Consider the following 16,485-nt stretch of genomic DNA (forward strand, 5'->3'; position numbering starts at 1 on the left):
GGCTGCAGCAGTCACGTGGGATGTACGGCCATGTCATCAATGCGGCTAGGCAAATAAGGCGGTATTCACACGACCGGGTCCCGCCCGAGTGCCGGCCGGTAAAATCGGCCATTTTGCCCGGCCGGTTTGCATAAAGTTTTGCATCCGTGCCGGGCCGGGCAGATCTGGACAGTGACATCAGCGGCAACTCTTGAAAGGGAATCCCCATGTGTTCGGGGATTCCGCTTCAGGAGTTTCCCCTGATGTCACTGCCCAGATATGGACAGAGACATCAAGCGCTCTGTCCAGGAGTGGAATCCCCGAAAACACGGGGATTCCGCTCCTTCAAGGAGCTAAAGTGTGGCTAGCACATAGCAGAGCGGGGAGATACCTCCCTGCTCTGCTATAGTGGCGTCGCTGCAGTAGTAGCAGCCGCCGCAGCAGCAGCAGCAGCTGCTAGCGGCGCCATCGAAGGTGTCGCCGGGCCAGGGCGCTTTTAAAACAAGCAGGAGAAGGGAGCCAGCGCAGCGCTCCCTTCCACCTGATGTACACCCCGGCCCTGCCACACAGTGTACAGCCATTCATCAGAATGGCATCAACTCCTCCTCCTCACATGCACTCTGCGCTGTGAGGAGGAGGAGATAGAGCGCAAGCGCCGGAAAACCCGGCCATCACTCGGGACACATCCCGGTGATGGCCGTGTATTACCTGGCCCCATAGACTCCTATGGGAGCCAGGCGTCCGGGTATCCGGCCGAAAATAGAGCATGTCCTATTTTTTGACGGCCGGTTTTCCAGGCCGTCAAAAAATCGGTCGTGTGAATAGCCCCATTAGGGGTCTATTATTCCTAATGCAGCCGGGTGCCGGCCGATTTATGAACGGCCGGCACCCGGCTGGGAAACCCTGTCGTGGGAATGAGGCCTAAAGAGCACCTGAGCCTACCGGAGCAACGGCACTGGAGCGGCAGCCGGTTAATCAGGTACGTATACCGTATCTTCTTTTATTATTTTAGGCCATTTCATGCAGTCAGTGAATTTTACTGTGATCTCGGAAAACCCCTCTAATGGCAGTGATGTATAATGTGACAGATTTATCAGAGGGCAGACACAGTCATAAATTTGCCATAACGTAAATCAAGAAATAAGCCGAACTCTAACTTAGATATTGGCTAAAATGAAGTTACTTTTGATAAATGCGGCCATTGTGATTTAATAAATAAAGGGGCAGATTTACTAAGACTTGCGAGACTTGGTATGAAGCCCGCAGAATTAAGTTGGGTCCAATTTATTAAAAGGTGCACACACGCCTGTTAATAAATTTGTCGCATCTTCTGCTGCGCCAAAAAGAGAAATTTATGCCAGCTACGAGATGACATAAATTTAAATTATAGTCTACACAACTTTTTGGGGTACATTATTGTAAATGTGTTGGACTGCGGAGAGCCTAGCCCCTTTCCGATAAGCTCCACCCACTTTTTCATAACAAGTAATGTGAGCGACGCAAATGCATAATTTTTTTACTAAATAAAAAAGTTCTTTGTGGGGTTGAATGGAAAATATACAGAGATTCCTCCATTGTTTTTCATTTTTACAGCATTCACCGTCCGGAAAAAGACTATGTTAACTTTGTTTAGCGGGTCAATGTGGTTACGGCAATACCAACTTACTACTTTTACAAGGAAAAATAATAATTTTTAAAAATAAAATTTATTTTGTGTCACCATAATCTGAGACCCAGAACTTTTTCATGTTTCTGTCGATGGAGCGCTGTGAGGGCTTGTTTTTTCAGGGCAAACTTTGATCCATTTGTATGTGCGAGACAAAGTGACCATAAAAAAATGTGATTATGGCATTTTTTTTTTTTTACGGTGTTCACTGTGCGCGTAATCTAATGTTATATTGTAATAGTTCTGACTTTTCCGGATGCGGCTCCTTTTAAGCCCTGCCTCTTACCTTCCCTAGGCCCCCAGGCTACTATGACAACCATCAGCACCCCGCGATCGCGGTGGGCCAATGCGCTGTCGCAGGGGTCCGCCCCCTCTTTCTAATGGCTTAGATGACACAATCACTCTTGACCGCAGCATCTATGGGGGTAAACGAGCGGGATTGCTATTCTATGATCCTGCTTGTTGCAGTGAAGTTCCCAACACCTGCTTTACACTTTCTCTCCTGGCTACCCCTGTATGCATAAGGGTTAATTAAATTGATAAAAAAGTGGTCTAAATGTCTTTATAGGAAGAAATAATATTTCAGGGTCTCTAGATAACTTTGCGTAGATGCGTTTTTCCTCCTTTTGCCTAATTTTTTGTTCATTTATGTTGATTATTTATCATTTAACTTTTTTGATATTTCCCCAAATGTAACAAGCTACAAAATATGTTGGCGCCATATATTAATTATAAATATTTTGAGTTAGGAAGGAGTGTTTTTCCACTAAAATGAGGATAATTGGAAACTACCTCTTACATAATTACGTAGGTTGAAATAAGACACAGGTTCATCAAGTTCAACCTTTCTCAATAAATTACACGCCATTCATTGCTCGATTGTTCTAATACTCAATTTGTCAGTAAATAATCATCTAGCCTGTTTTAAATGCTGACACAGTATCTGCCATTACTACCTCTTGGGGTAGGACATTCCATAGTCTGACTACTCTAACTGTAAAGAACCCTTTCTTATATTGATATCTGAAAAGTCTTTCTACCACATGCAATGGATGCCCCCTGGTCCTTTGTAGAGTCCTTGGAAGGAGCAGATTATGTGCTAGTTCTTCGTATTGACTACTCATATACTTATACATGTTAATAAGATCACCTCTAAAGCGTCTTTTTTCCAAGCTGAACAATCCCAATTTTTCTAGCCTTTCATTGTAAGGGTATGTTCACACGACAGCGTCCGTAATGGCCGAAATTACGGGGCTGTTTTCAGGAGAAAACAGCCCCGTTATTTCAGCCGTAACGGCATGTGCAGGCGCTTCAACGCTGCGTCCATTACGGACGTAATTGGCGCTGCTTTTCATTGGAGTCAATGAATAACGGCTCCAATTACGCCCCAAGAAGTGCAGGCCACTTCTTTGACGCGGGCGTCTATTTACGCGCCGTCTTTTGACAGCGCCGCGTAAATATACGCCTCGTGTGAACAGACAAACGTCAGCCCATTGCTTTCAATGGGCAGATGTTTGTCAACGCATTCAAGCCGTAATTTCGGACGTAATTTGGGGTTAATACGCCCGATTTACGTCCGTAATTAGTGTGTGTGAACATACCCTAAGCGACACCTCCCATCCCATCCCATTTAATAATATAGTCATCGTTTGAACCCCCTCCAGTTCTACTATGTTCGTTTTACAATGTGGAGCCCAAAACTGAATTCCATATTCCAGATGTGGCCTTAGGCTGGGTTCACACTGAGTTTTTTGCAGGAGGAAAATCTGCCTCAAAATTCCGTTTGGAATTTTGAGGCAGATTTTCCTCTGCCTGCACGCCGATTTTCGCTGCATTTTTTGCCCGTGGCCATTGAGCGCCGCGGGCATAAAACGTCGCGAAATACACTTTCTCTGCCTCCCATTGATGTCAATGGGAGGTCAGAGGCGTAAACGCCTGAAGATAGGGCATGTCCCTTCTTTTTCTCGCGAGCCGGTTTTTCCGCTCGCGGGAAAAAAACGCCTGCGCCTCCCATTGGAATCAATGGGAGGCATTTTCGGAAGTTTTTTGCGCGTTTTGCGGCGCGGTTAACGCATCAAAAATCTCAGTGTGAACTCACCCTTAGGCTGGATTCACACGACCGTGTGCCTTTTGCGCACGCAAAAGGCACTTGACAGCTCCGTGTGGCAGCATCATTTGGATGTTTGTAAACAGAAAAGCACGTGGTGCTTTTCTGTTTTCATTCATCCTTTTCACAGCTGTTGCGCGAATCACGCAGTTCTTCCGTGTGGCATGCGTGGTTTTCACGCACCCATTGACTTCAATGGGTGCGTGATGCGCGAAAAACGCCCAGAGAATGGACATGTCGTGACTTTTACGCAGCGGACTCACGCTGCGTAAAAATCACGCACATGTCTGCACGGCCCCATAGGCTAATATAGGTCCGTGCCACGCGCTTGAAAATCACGAGCGTTGCACGGACGTATATCCCGTTCGTCTGAATAAGCCCTTACAAGGGATTTATAGGGGGTAATATTACATTTCAATCACAGGTTTTTATCTCTTTTTATACACCCTAAAATCCTATTTGCTTTTGCAGCTGCTGCTTGACATTGAGTACTGCTGCTTAGGTTACTTGTAACCACATTACCCAGGTCCTTTTCTTGTTCCTTTATCCCCAGTTTGATTCCATTTAATGTATATGCATTAATACTATTATTGTGTCATAAGTGGAGTTCAATAGGTTGAGAAAGATGGGCATATGTCTTTTTTTAACCATACTTACTATATAACTACAGTATGTATATTTTTATTATCGTAGAAAAACACACATAAAATGGCGCAGTACCATACCACATACATAAATAAAGTCAATCCTCTCTGAGCCGACCACTGAAAATTCCATTCGTGTTTTAGAGGAGTGGTCCTCTCAAAGTAGAAGGCAGTCAAACACATGATATAAGGGAATATTAGACACATGATAGAATTAAAATTGGTTACAGAAAAATCTAGTATAGAGCATGGACTTCCCCACGAGGCCGTCTTTTAGAAAGGTTTCACTGTGTGTTGAGGAAAAGCAAAACACCAGATGGCAGTATTGAGCAAATGTATCAATTGTATACTACAATAATGGAAACGGATTCATCTTATCTTCTGCACCACTTGCTAGCACATTCATCTGTGCAATATGATGTCTTGGCTGGGGTCTGCATTTATTTAGAGGGTCTGTTTTTATTAGGGGTGGTCTGGTGTCTGTACTTAAAGGGTAACTAAATGTTTGACAAACTTCTGACATGTCATAGTGACATGTCAGAATTTCTGATTGGTGGGGGTCCGAGCACTGAGACCCCCACCAATCGCTCAAATGATGTACCAGACATTCTAAATATGGGATATGTGAGGAATGAATAAAAAGAGGCCAAGATATATGTGTGTGTGTGTGTGTGTGTATGTGTGTGTGTGTGTGTGTGTGTGTGTGTGTATACTGTATATATACACACCTAGGGTCAGGGGTGGGATTCATATTTATAACATCAGGTTCTCTGTTTTGCCAACAAAGACATATGCAACGGGGGGATTGCGGTGTATCGCGTCGGGGAAAATTATTCTAATAATCAAATAAAAAAATTAAAATTTTCCAAATACACCCTATATTAATTTGGACTCTAAATAAAGAAATTTTCTGTCCAGAATGTTTACCTGGATTTCCACACTATGTATATAATTACATAAACCTACATACCTACCTACCCACACATTATATTTAACTCACCCATTACGTATAGACCTATATGCGCACATTCAATAGCCTAAGCATACCTAGCCCATTTAGTTAGGCTGTGCACTGTGAGAAGGGTGGAGAACTGTGCGGCGTGCGCAGTAATCTGCGACAAATCTCTTGGTTAATGCACAGATATGGTGCCAGAACCAAGCTCAGTACATACATACAGCACCAGAACAAACTTCAGTATATATATATATATATATATATATATATATATATACAGCACCAGAAACAAGCTCAGTACATATATACACCAGAATCAATTTCAGTAGATAAAAACAATACCAGAACCAAGCTCAGTGCATAAATACAACACCAAAACTAAGCTCAGTACATATATACTGCACCAGAACCAAGCTCAGTACAGAATTACAGCACAAGAACAAAGCTCAGTACATATATACAGTACCAGTACAAAGCTCCATACATAAATACAACAGAACCAAGCTCAGTACATAAATACAACACCAGAACCAAGCTCAGTACATATATACAGCACCAGAACAAGCTCAGTACAGAATTACAGCACAAGAACAAAGCTCAGTACATATATACAGTACCAGTACCAAGCTCCATACATAAATACAACAGAACCAAGCTCAGTACATAAATACAACACCAGAACCAAGCTCAGTACATATATACAGCACCAGAACAAAGCTCCGTACATATATACAGCACCAGAAAACAAAGCTCAGTACATATATACAGCATCAGAACCAAGCTCAGTACATACATACAATACCAGAACCAAGCTCAGTACATATATACAGTACCAGTACCAAGCTCAGTACATAAATACAACACCAGAACCAAGCTCAGTACATAAATACAACAATAGAACCAAGCTCAGTACATAAATTCAACACCGGAACCAAGCTCAGTACATAAATACAACACCAGAACCAAGCTCAGTACATATATAAAGTACCAGAACCAAGCTCAGTACATATATAAAGTACCAGAACCAAGCTCAGTACATATATACAGTACCAGAACCAAGCTCAGTACATATATACAGTACCAGAACAAAACTCAGTACATATATACAGTACCAGAACAAAGCTCAATACAGATATACAGCACCAGAACAAAGCTCAGTAGATATATACAGCAGCAGAGCAAAGCTCAGTACTTAAATACTGCACCGAAACCAAGCTCAATACATACATACAGCACCAAAGAGAAGCTCAGTACATATATATAACTCCAAAACCAAGCTCAGCATATAAATAATGCACCAAAACCAAACTAAGTACATGCATATATGTTTTGAGCTTGGTTGTTATTATGTATATATGTACTGAGCTTTGTTCTGGTGCTGTATTTATATACTGGGCTTGGTTATGGAGTTTTATATATGCACTGAGCTTTTCTTTGTTGCTGTATATATGTATTGAGCTTGGTTGTTATGATGTATATAACTCCAGAACCAATCTCAGTACATATACACAGCACCAGAACAAACCTCAGTACATATATACAGCACCAGACCCAAGCTCAGTACATATTTACAGCACCAGACCCAAGCTCATTATATATATATATATATATATATACATACAGCACCAGAACCAAGCTCAGTGCATATATACAGCACAAGCACTAATATAGCTCAGTACAGAGATCATTTGCAAATTCATGTTAACCCCTGCATATATAAATGTGTACGATATAAAAACGACAGTGTAATGACAGGGTAGGGAGACAGACAGGTGAGCCCTAATCTACCCGCCACTCAGTCCCTGCCTACTTGCAATGACCCGTCCTATGCGACGGGGTACAACTGGGCGACAGTCCCTACACTCAGCAAGTGCAAGACAGACAAAACAGACAGGGTACACAGAAGCTAGGGAAATGGGGCAGCTGCCCATGGAGACACCGTGAGCAGCAAGAGTGGTGAACGAGCCGAGTCAAACCAGGAGAGAGCGAGGTACAAAACGCTGAGCAGGAGAGTGGTCAGAAAGCCAAGGTCAATAACAAGCTGAGGATCAGTAGTACAAGCAGCAGCAGCCAGCCAGGAAACAAGCATAGAAGAATCACAGGCAAAGGAGGAACAGGAAAGGCAGGTATAAATAGATAGTGGGCGGGAACTAGCTCCGTCTGGCCAGGCTGTGATAGGCTCTCCCACTCCTAAGCCTGCCATCCTGAGTGGTGGAAGATGGAGTCAGTCTCACAGACATAGGAGCAGGTGCAGACTGATTGCCCACGGGCGTCGACACAGAACCTGTGTCTGGCAAATCCTTTACATACAGCTCCCAGTATAGCCTGAACAATAATAAAGATAGTCTGGGAGTTGCTGTTTCACAAAAAAGAACGATACACCCATCATCTCACTGCAGATCATACAGTGACTACAGTACTGATCAGTCAGGGATAATAAACATTTACATTTAGTGACTCACAGGTGACGTCTTCTCAGATTGGAGTCATTCTTTTTCTCTTTTCTTTTCCATCTGGTCCAGACCTCTATGATGACTCTGCCTGGCCACAACCCATTTCTGCAGTTTGCAGCTCAGATGTCTTCGGAAGCTCACTTTTTCAACATTTATGTACCTATAAACGAAGATAAAATTTTCATGGTGCCACACTCTATGCCCCTGAATATAATAGTATCATACGCTGTGCCCCTAAGTATAATAGTGCTACACACTGTGCCCCTGAATATAATAGTACCATACACTGTGCCCTTGAATATAATAGTACCATACACTGTGAACATGAATAAAATTGTGTCAAACACTATAAAGTCATGTACCACACACACAGTGCCCCTTGTAGATAGTGGGCCCCTATAGTTCCCCCTGTAGATAGTGCCCCCTGTAGTCTACAGGCTGTAAATAGTGACTCCTTGTGGAGTTACCTGTAAATAGTGCCCCCTTTAGGTTTCCCTGTAGATAGTGCCCCCTGTAGAGTCCCCTGTAGATAGGACCCCTGTAGATATGGCCTAATATAGATAGGGCCCCTGTAGTCCTCTGTAGATAGGGCCCCCATAGAGTCCCCTGTAGATAGGGCCCCCTGTAGTGTGCCCTGTAGAAAGGCCCCCCCTGTAGATAGGGCTCCCTATAGAGTCCCCTGTAGAAAGAGCCCCCCTATATAGTCCTCTGTAGATAGGGCCCCTGTATATAGTACCCCCTGTAGCTATCTATAGGGGGCACTATCTACAGGGGACTCTATAGGGCCCCCCGATAGTGCCCCCTGTAGATAGAGCCCTCTATAGAGTCCCCTGTAAATTGTGCCCCTGTAGATTATGCCCCCTGTAGCATCTTCTGTAGATAGGGCTCCCTATAGAGTTCCTATACATAGTGCTCCCAGTAGGGTCCCCTGTAGCATCCCCTGTAGATAGAGTCCCCTGTAGGGTCCCATGTAGATAGGGCCCCTCTAGCATCTCCTGTAGATAGGGCCCCCTATGGAGTCCCTTGTAGATAGTGCTCCCTGTAGATAGTGTCCCCTGTAGCATCCCCTGTAGATAGGGCGCCCTATAGAGTTCTTATAGATAGTGCTCCCTGTAGCGTCCCCTGTAGATAGGGCCCAGTGTAGCATCCCCTGTAGAAAATGCCCCCTGTAGGGTTCCATATAGATAGGGCCCCTGTATTGTCTCCTGTCGATAAGGCCCCCTATAGTGTCCCCTGTAGATAGTGCCCCCTGTAGCGTCTCCTGTAGATAGGGCCCAGTGTAGCGTCCCCTGTAGATAGTGCCCCCTGTAGGGTTCAATATAGATAGGGCCCCTGTATCGTCTCCTGTCGATAAGGCCCCCTATAGTGTCCCCTGTAGATAGTGCCCCCTGTAGCGTCTCCTATAGATAGGGCCCCACATAGAGTCCCCTGTAGATAAGGCCCCCTATAGAGTGCGCTGTAGAAAGGGCCCCTTGTAGGTAGTCCCCCCTGTAGATAGGGTTTCCTATAGAGTCACCTGTAGATAGTGCCCTCTGTAGCATCCCCTGTAGATAGGGCCCCTATATCATCCCCATATAGTCACCTGTAGATAGGGCCCCATATATAGTCCCCTGTAGATAGGGCCTCCTGTAGCATCCCCTGTAGATAGGGCTCCTATATTGTCCCCTGTAGATAGGGCCCCCTATACAGTCCCCTGTAGATAGGGCCCCCAACACTGCCCACTGTAAATGGAAAAAATATTATATGATTACCTGTCCCACTCCCGCGCCAACCTCCAGCGATGCCAGGCCTCATACAGCGGAACGACGCAGCGGTGCGATGACGTCGCGGGCCATGATTACGGGCTCGGCGGTGTGCATGAGGCCTAAGGTGTGGGTGTCAATAGAAGGTATTGACCTAGGGACAGCCAGGTAAACACGTTTAGGTACTTTACACCCCAGTATTATAGTAAAAGGGTTTGACATTTTGTTACATATCTCTGCTATAAAATGTGTTACGTACATTGCAGCCTGATTTACAAGAGGAAGGAGAAAGTAGGTTGAGTCCCAGAGCTCCAGCACAAAACAAATACCAATATCACTGAAGTATAGTGGGCTAGAGAAAGTCGTATAAAAATTTACAGCTTTACCATGTCACTTGGAGAAGAAGTAAATAATTTACTAAAATCTTTGATATAAATGATACATGAGTGAGCACCATGGGGTGGACATACCTCATGTGCAGCCGATGCAGCTTCACAAGAGGCCTCATGGTAAGGGGGAGGCCACAATGGAGCTTGTAGCAGGAGTTGGCTGTTCCTTGGGAAAGTGCTTGTGTAAGTGGAGGTGACTTAGCGGTGATGAGTGGGTGTGACTTTCAGTTTTAAGCGGTGTGGCGTTCTCCCGGTGGGAGATGTCTTTCTCCTGTCTGCAGGGATTTCCCCAGGGATCAGCACTTCACAAAACAAATCTGGTGAGATTGACAGGTGTGACAGTGGCACTTGTGCAGCATATGTCCAACATATGAGTGCGGCATGTGTCTTATGTCTGCGTGGAAAATGTATGGCCTATGTCCATACTGTGAGTATCATGTGTGCGGCATTTGTCCAGTAAGTAAATCGCGCATGTGTCCAGCAGATGAGTGGTGCATGTGTCCAGTATGTGATTGCCGCGTGTGAGTCATGTGTCCAGCATGTGCATGGTTCGTGTGCAGAATGTGTCCAGCTGGTGAGTTGTGCATGTGTGGCATGTGTCCAGCGTTTGAGTAGCGTATGTGTGGCATGTGCCCAGCGTGTGATTGCTGCGTGTGAGTGATGTGTCCAGCAGGTGAGTGAAGCATGTGCAGTATGTGTCCAGTGTGTTAGGTGGGGGTAGCTGAGGTACAATGATGAAGCCCCCGCATGGATTCCATGGAAAAATATGAAATTAAGCGGGAAGTTAGCATTTTACTTTCACTTGAACAACATGTGTAGTTTGTGTGCCCCTTCTGATGGTGCACTAGGCCACAAATATTATATACATTTTTCCTAGTGTATGAGGTACAGCACATGGTTACAACTATATACAGGTGAAGCAGGCTGGCAAGATAGCTGGCTTGTTGTTCTGTGTGACCTACAGTATTTGCATCAAGGGTACCCCTCTCTTAATGTGTGGGCCTAGTAGGCCTCAAGATGGTGGCTGCATCTTCGTAGTTCGGGCCTGTCGCTCCTTGGTAGTTGGTAGTGGCTGACTGCTAACTAATAAGGCGTCCTCTAACCGCCTAGCTATCTCTTCTCACAGTGTGGGCGACCTCCCCAACCACTGCTTGCTGTTCAGGACCTTGCTCTATCTACAGGACCTAGCACAGATATTGCCTAGCCTGGTTCTCACCAGTACTCGTATGATACTTAGTTCCATTCCTTTCCTCAGACTCAGCGCTTCTCTAGACCGGTGCACCGCAGCAAGATAAACGTCAAGATTCTCATGCCCTTAAAAGCCACCCCACTCTCCTCTTCACAGTATGAAGTTAGGGTAACTTCTAACTCTCTCCCAACACTGAACCCAGTTTGTTGGGATCACCACTGTTTTATTGACACAGCGACACCCCCAGGCATGATCACCTACGCACGCACGTCTACCATCACCTTGTTTCAGAGCCTAACAAACGCAGCCTAAGATGTTATCCGGGCCGTACATCCCGGCACTAAAGTGACAACAAGCCAGTATCTCCCTTACCTTAGTTTATATCAACGCCAACATCAAACGTTTCACACAATGTTCGTTGTCGGACACACAGTTCTCCTTGCAGCTCATCTACTCCCATCATTATCAGATCTCGACCGGTTCATACAAGATAAAAGTGCCACCTATACTGTGGGGGAATACAATACAGCAGCAACTCCAAAATGTAAAACAATCATACAATAACAAAGATACAGTACCAAATATATCATCAAAGGACATTTTTAGGCCATGGGTATAGTGGGATGATACAATGGCCCCATCTGCTTGGGAATCCAATTTCCACATCTTACAAGTGGGTCAGTGGAGCATTTGTGGCATGTATTCAGCTTGTGAATTGCACTTGTGAGGCATGTTGCAGCCTGTGACTAGGACATGTGAAAACAGACATGTCCTAGTCTTTGAGTAGCGCATGTGCGGCACCCCAGGAAAGACTCGGCACCCCAGGAAAAAAAAAATTCAGTGAGTGCGCTGCGTAAACCTCACGACATGTTCTTTTATTCAGCGTTTTTCGCGCATCACGCACCCAATGAAGTCAATGGGTGCGTGAAAACCACGCAGGTTGCACGGAAATACTTCCGTGCGAACTGCGTGATTCGCGCAACAGCTGTCAAACTCTGAATGTAAACAGAAAAGCACCACGTGCTTTTCTGCTTACAAACATCCAAACGGAGTGTCATAATGATGGCAGCTGCACGAAAAGCACGCAGCCGCACATCATACACTGATGACACCCGCAGCTGTTAAGTGCATTTTGCGCACGCAAAACGCCGCGTTTTTTGCGTGCGCAAAACGCACACACTTGTGTAAATCAGGCCTTAGGCCGGATTTACACGAGCGTGTGCGTTTTGTGCGCGCAAAAGACGCTGTGTTTTGCACGCGCAAAAGGTACTTAACAGCTCAGTGTGTCAGCAGCATATGATGCGTGGCTGCGTGATTTTCGCGCAGCCGCCATCATGATGACAATCTGTATGTTTGTAAACAGAAAAGCACGTGGTGCTTTTCTGTTTTCATTCATACTTTTTACTGCTGTTGCACGAATCACGCACGTCACACGGAAGTCCTTCCGTGTGCTGCGTGTGATTTTCACGCACCCATTGACTTCAATGGGTGCGTGATGCGCGAACAACGCACAAATAACGGCATGTCGTGAGTTTTACGCAGCTGACCCACGCTGCGTGAAACTCACGGACAGTCTGCACGGCCCCATAGACTAACATACAGTGAAGGAAATAAGTATTTGATCCCTTGCTGATTTTGTAAGTTTGCCCACTGTCAAAGACATGAACAGTCTAGAATTTTTAGGCTAGGTTAATTTTACCAGTGAGAGATAGATTATATTTTAAAAAAAAAACAGAAAATCACATAGTCAAAATTATATATATTTATTTGCATTGTGCACAGAGAAATAAGTATTTGATCCCTTTGGCAAACAAGACTTAATACTTGGTGGCAAAACCTTTGTTGGCAAGCACAGCAGTCAGACGTTTTTTTGTAGTTGATGATGAGGTTTGCACACATGTTAGATGGAATTTTGGCCCACTCCTCTTTGCAGATCATCTGTAAATCATTAAGATTTCGAGGCTGTCGCTTGGCAACTCGGATCTTCAGCTCCCTCCATAAGTTTTCGATGGGATTAAGGTCTGGAGACTGGCTAGGCCACTCCATGACCTTAATGTGCTTCTCTTTGAGCCACTCCTTTGTTGCCTTGGCTGTATGTTTCGGGTCATTGTCGTGCTGGAAGACCCAGCCACGAGCCATTTTTAATGTCCTGGTGGAGGGAAGGAGGTTGTCACTCAAGATTTGACGGTACATGGCTCCATCCATTCTCCCATTGATGCGGTGAAGTAGTCCTGTGCCCTTAGCAGAGAAACACCCCTAAAACATAATGTTTCCACCTCCATGCTTGACAGTGGGGACGGTGTTCTTTGGGTCATAGGCAGCATTTCTCTTCCTCCAAACACGGCGAGTTGAGTTAATGCCAAAGAGCTAAATTTTAGTCTCATCTGACCACAGCACCTTCTCCCAATCACTCTCAGAATCATCCAGATGTTCATTTGCAAACTTCAGACGGGCCTGTACATGTGCCTTCTTGAGCAGGGGGACCTTGCGGGCACTGCAGGATTTTAATCCATTACGGCGTAATGTGTTACCAATGGTTTTCTTGGTGACTGTGGTCCCAGCTGCCATGAGATCATTAACAAGTTCCCCCCGTGTAGTTTTCGGCTGAGCTCTCACCTTCCTCAGGATCAAGGATGCCCCACGAGGTGAGATTTTGCATGGAGCCCCAGATCGATGTCGATTGACAGTCATTTTGTATGTCTTCCATTTTCTTACTATTGCACCAACAGTTGTCTCCTTCTCACCCAGCGTCTTACTTATGGTTTTGTAGCCCATTCCAGCCTTGTACAGGTCTATGATCTTGTCCCTGACATCCTTAGAAAGCTCTTTGGTCTTGCCCATGTTGTAGAGGTTAGAGTCAGACTGATTCATTGAGTCTGTGGACAGGAGTCTTTTATACAGGTGACCATGTAAGACAGCTGTCTTTAATGCAGGCACCAAGTTGATTTGGAGCGCGTAACTGGTCTGGAGGAGGCTGAACTCTTAATGGTTGGTAGGGGATCAAATACTTATTTCTCTGTGCACAATGCAAATAAATATATATAATTTTGACAATGTGATTTTCTTTTTTTTTTTTTATATACCGTATATGTCGGCGTATAAGACGACTGGGCGTATAAGACGACCCCCAACTTTTACCCTTAAAATATAGAATTTAAGATATACTCACCATTTCGTGCAGGAGCGCTTCACTATGGCCATCGGCGGCAGGACCCAGGACTCTCTGTCTCTTTGAACTCGCGCATGCGCAGATAGGCTGCTTCATCGCGCGAGATCTGAGAGGCAGGGAATGAGAGGAAAGGGCGGGCCAGAGCATCTTACAGAGATGTTCCCTGGCGGCTAATACCGGCTTCCCTCAGATCCGTGGCGGATTCCGTGCATCCCGGGAGCCTGTGTACCGGACTGCAGGCTCACAAGGTAACACACAACCTGTGTGTAGACAATATGTAGACTAGGGATGTCACGATACCAGAATTTGGACTTCGATACCGATACTTCGTTTAGTATTGCGATTTCGATACCAATTTCGATACTTTTGCCAACAGTAATAAAAAAAAATTCTTCCGTTTTCTGATGTGAGGCGCGACGTGTGATGAATTTTGAACGCGCCTCACATTAATAGTAATTAATCCCATCATGTTTCTCAGTCATATTGGGTTAATGTGCGAGGTACATGATGGGGTTAATTACTATTAATGTGAGGAACATGGAGGGTAAATTCATCGCACCTCATGCCTCACATTAATAAGTGAATGAAAGCCGTGTTTATTTCATTTTTTTATTTTAATGTTTATTGTAAAAAAGGTGAAGGTGTATTTTTTTTACAATTTAACAATACTTTGTTTTTACTTTATTTTTAAACTTTAATGTACTGACATATATCAGATATATGCCAGTACATTAACCTGTGGACGGATAATACACAGGCAGTTGTTAGGACATACTTGGGTATGTCCTAACAACATGAAATATGGTAAGACAGCCCTGGGGTCCGTCAATAGACCCTGGGCTGTCTGCCCATATATGGTATGGCCCTCGATCGCGTCACAGGAATTCCCTGTGACGCGATCCAGGGGCATCCCCCCTTCTCACTTTCCCCTGAATGCTGCAGTCAGCTGTGATCGCAGCATTCAGGGGAATAACGGCGGAGATGAGAGGTTTCTCTGATCTCCGCCGTTATAGCGCGGGGCTGCGGCTGTGTAATACAGCCATTGCCCCGCTCCTGACAGGAAGTGCGCGCGCGGTCAGCATGAGGTGATGCGGCCGGCGCTGCACTAATGAGCGGCAGTTCAGGCACTGAAGACAGAACATGGGGGTGTTTTGTAGCGCGCCCGCCATGTTCTGTCTCCAGTGCCGCCGCTCATTAGTGCAGCGCTGGCCGCATTGCATCATCCTGACCCCGCGAACTTATCATGACTCAGGAGCGGGGCTGTGGCTGAATTACACAGCCGCAGCCACGCTCCCATACATTCATGTGTCACTATACTGAGCTGTGCGGCTGCAACGTGCATCCCTAATGTAGACAATATCCGGCATATAAGACGACCCCACACTTTTGACATTTTTTTAAGGGTGTAAAAAGTCGTCTTGTACGCCGATATATACGGTATATTCTATCTCTTACTGGTAAAATGAACCTAGCTTAAAAATTCTAGACTGTTCATGTCTTTGACAGTGGGCAAACTTACAAAATCAGCAAGGGATCAAATACTTTTTTCCTTCACTGTAGGTCCGTGCGAGGCGCGTGAAAATCACGCGCGTTGTAAGGCAGGAACTAAAAATCTGCCTCCAAATTCATTTAGGAATTTTGAGGCAGATTTTGAATTGACAGGGTTGTTTGACTTTTTTTTTTTGCTGTTTTTTTTGGCCACATTTTTTTTAGCCGTTGAAGCGAATGCAAAAAACGCTGACAAAAAAGCACCAAACGTTCTCCGCAGGTTTTTTCTGCCTCCTTTTAATTTCAATGGGAGGTCAGAGGCGGAAACCACTCGACGACCATCAGCCCCCTACTCACAGTAATGATATCAGCCCCCCACTCACAGTAAAATGACCATCAGCCCCCAACTCACAGTAAAATGACCATCAGCCCCCAACTCACAGTAAAATGACCATCAGTCGCCCACTCACAGTTATGACCATCAGCCCCCCACTCACAGTAAAATGACCATCAGCCCCCAACTCACAGTAAAATGACCATCAGCCCCCCACTCACAGTAAAATGACCATAAGTCGCCCACTCACAGTAATGACCATCAGCCCCCCACTCACAGTAATGACCATCAGCCCCCTACTCACAGTATAATGACCCCTCAGTAAAAAGACCATAAGGCCCCTCCAGTAAAGTGACCATCAGCCTCAGCC

The sequence above is a fragment of the Rhinoderma darwinii genome, chromosome 5, assembly GCF_050947455.1.
Source record: "Rhinoderma darwinii isolate aRhiDar2 chromosome 5, aRhiDar2.hap1, whole genome shotgun sequence".
Classification (NCBI taxonomy): Eukaryota; Metazoa; Chordata; class Amphibia; order Anura; family Rhinodermatidae; genus Rhinoderma; species Rhinoderma darwinii.